The sequence below is a fragment of the Tigriopus californicus genome, chromosome 6, assembly GCF_007210705.1.
Source record: "Tigriopus californicus strain San Diego chromosome 6, Tcal_SD_v2.1, whole genome shotgun sequence".
Lineage (NCBI taxonomy): Eukaryota > Metazoa > Arthropoda > Copepoda > Harpacticoida > Harpacticidae > Tigriopus > Tigriopus californicus.
In genome coordinates, this window is record NC_081445.1 from 10649811 (window position 1) to 10653678 (window position 3868).

The window sequence follows — 3868 nt, forward strand, 5'->3', positions numbered from 1 at the left end:
AGTATCTTTCAAGTCAGACTTGGACAAATTTTTAGATAGCATACCAGATCAACCCTACATTCAAGGACTAGCTCGGTCTGCCAACCCAAATTCGTAGGTAGACCAAATATCATATAAAGATTAAAAGGTAATAAATAGAAGAATTATAACCTTTCATTTAATAACACTGGGGATTATATTCCTTGGAGCGGTTAGAAAAGCCCGTGAAAAACCAAACAAACCAAAAAATAAAAAATCTTCGTACGTGCTAAAAATTGGCGGTATCTACGGAAATATGGCTAAACTTCCTTTTAGATTGTGTTTGAACTAGAGCGAGAAAGTTTTCATTTGACTCTCTAAAATTCAAAAGATTTTTCTTTCTGCCAGAGGCAACATATTTATGACTATCTGTTTTATTGAATCGTTCTTTTCTTTAACGGTCTATTCATGTGTTGTGTTTTCCAATAGGTATATAAAGACTTAGGATGTGTCGAGTTTTCCAATCGTCAAATTCTCTCTTGTGTCAAATTTTCCGTTGTGTTGTGTTTTCCATCGTGTCAATTAACATTCAAACAAAAAATGTTTCTTCACTCTCTCGTTTTAGTTTCCTTCATTTTCTAAATAGCCTTTTCATTCATTTATATTTTTTGTAAGATCCCCTTCTTCATATCTTCATATTCTCCGCCCTTCATAATCTTCATATTTTGTACTCATCTAACTGTTCTGTTTTTGTTACGTTCTACAAGTCGACATATGTAACATTCATTGTTGTAATATTCTCCTTCCCAGGGACCGATGACAATAAGCTAACACGTGTTCAGAACTTGTGAAATCAGTCACCTGCAGAATAAAGCATACTGAGTGGGACCAAAAGTTTTTTTCTTGAGATGGAAACCCATTTATGTTTCTGAGCCAATGACAAATTATCCTAAGCTCATGATGCAGGTTGCAAATATCCTTAATACTTTTCCACTTTGAAGTTGCAACAACCCCAGATATAGCCTTTTGACTAGAGTTTCCAGTCAGCCACAAGCCAAAATGAACAGCCTACAAAATAGTTTGTTTTATAACTATGAGCAGTTAAAATTGAAGTGTTGAGTTGAAAAAAACATATTCAGTTTCATACATCAGTAAATAATAGCCACCCAAAAAGGCTATTAATCAGGAAGTGCTCATGGCGTTGTTTGTTTGCCTCATTCTTCATTGGAGAAAGGGAGGGGGCGAGGGAACTTCATGAAATTATGTTTATCGATATTTGATCAGCTGTTAAACAATTCAGAAATGAGTAAAAGTTCATCAAAATCATGCACAGAAGGGTAGTTGTTGGTACTTATCACGTTTCAGATAATTTATGATATTGAGGATTGTATCGGTGATTCCGTTCGATGAAATGCTGCAAATGGACAGTGCCTAAATTTCGTATTTTTTGTATAAAAGTTACGTCAAAAAGAAATCGTCAGAACCTGCTAAATCCAAGTTTTAAAAAGGCTAATTTGAAAACTTACCGTATCAGGTACCTTTCGTACCTTCTCTGAATACTGTACAATCCCAACCTTTCTAACCTCTCCCAATACGAGAGCTCTCTCATATCCTCAATCTTCCTAGTAAAACATCTCTGGACCTGCTCGAGCTTTTACAAACCTGCTGAACTTATTGGAGCCCAAATGGGCGAGGCATATTCAAGATGTGGCTGAACAATTGACTAGTACAGAGTTAGCATCGTGATACTTTCTCTGGACTTAAACGTGCGATATATCCAACTGTACAGCAGGCAAACAGCACACACGTGCTGGACGGAAACCAGGGGGGAAGGTACTTCCTAGGGACAGACAAAGAGCTGTTGGGGTCCCCACATGCTACGCCCCACATATGCTAGGATTTGGTACATAGCACATCATGGGGTTTACCACAAGAAAAAGAACACGATAAGAGTAGTTTTTAATTGTTCCCTAAAATACAAGGGGGTCTCTCTCAACGATCTTCTTCTTCAGGGTCCTGATCTTACCAACAATCTTTTGGGGGTATTGATTAGGTTCAGAGAGGGAAGAATTGCCTTTACTGGGGACATAGAAAAGATGTTTTACCAAGTAAAGGTTCCATTGGCCGATTCCGATGTGCTACGCTTCATCTGGTTTCCAAATGGTGACCTGACCTTGGAACCTCAAGAATATCGACTGAAGGTGCACGTGTTTGGAGCGGTTTCTTCGCCAAGCTGTGCAAATTTTGCACTTCATCAAGCCGCTTGCGACACCCGTGAGGAAGTAAGTGAGGAAGCATTTGGAACCCTTCACGACTACTTCTATGTTGATGATCTTTTAAAGTCTGTGGATAGTACTCGGGAAGCAATTTCCCTCATCTCTGAGTTGAAGTACGTTTGCAACAAGGGAAACAAGAATTGTTTTATTTCTAGGTAAAACAAGGCGACTGTGATCTAGGTTGACCAATACATGGCAACTGTGATCTAGTTTTACCAACACAGATCTTATAGTCACACATCAAGATGCTTTAGAGGCCACATGGCCTTGATGGTGTGACATCTCAGTTTCTGATGAAATGCTCACTGGTTCTTGCTCCTGTTTTCTCGTATTTGATGCGTTGCATCTTGGATCAAAGCAAGTTTCCCTCTTCTCTGAAGCTAGTTCATGTTGTTCCAATTTTCAAAGGGATAAGAGATAAGTCGCTCCCCAGTAACTATAGGCCGATTTCTCTCACTTCGAATATTGTGAAGGTGTTTGAGCAGATCATGAAGTTCAAACTTGTTGAATTTCTTGATATCCATGAAGTCCTTCCTCCTAGCCAGCATGGGTTCCGAGCACATTTTAGCACAGTTACCCAATTGATTGAACATATAGAGCAGGTTAATGAGGGACTAGAGAGCCACAAATCAGTAGATGCAGTTTATCTCGACTTTGCCAAGGCCTTTGACAAGATAGATCATGGTCTTTTAGTGAACAGGCTCCATGAGATTGGAATCCAAGGCAAGGTTCTCACTTGGTTAAGAAGTTTCATTTCTCATAAGAAGGTATCTGATATTTGATCTGATATGTGCGTTTTCAAAAGCATTCACGAGCTTTGTCCCTATCCATGATTTAGGTTCAATTCTAGTGACCGTAGGGGCTTAATGTGCGTTTTGAGAGCACCTTCAAGCCCTCGCGTATCCAGGCTACTTAAAACAATGAATTCCAACTCTCTTCTTTCTCGAGCTCCTTCATTGTTCAATTTGCTGCGTTCAAATGTTCGTAGGCCGTATGTCGGCGTTGATCCAGTAGCAGGGTTTAAGTCAGACTTGGACAAGTTTTTGACTAAAATTCCCCATCAACCTTATATTCAAGGGTCAGCCAGATCAGCTAACTCTAATTCGTTGGTCGATCAAATAATGTTTATAAATAAGAGTTAAGTAAAATAAACATATTTTTCACCTTGAAGTGCTGGGAATCTAATCCCAGTAGTGGTAAGGAAGTCCGCAAAAAACCTTTCCTGTTTCTAAAAAAAACTTTTACTCATCGGCAACGTTTCAAAAAGTTACTTTAAACTTACAAATGAAAGACAATCACGACCCATATGGAATTTTGACAATAAATTCGGTCTGCTTCTGAACTAGGCCGTTGGAAATCTACACGTTTCTTGATAAAAAATGGCGAGACTTTTCGAAAACATGGTTTTATCTTTAAATCAAAAACAAGGTGCAGAATGATCGAGTACCCAATGTAACTCCGTCTTGTTTGAAGGCTGCTAGTTATAAGTTTTTCAACTTTGGGGCTCGTTTTCTTTGAGAGCATCATGAGACCTTCGATCTCAATCAGGGGTCGTCTTTTGTCTAGTTTACTGTGCATTACTGAGATCATATGTGTGAACTGTTTGCTAACAATTTTTATTTTTAAATGTATGT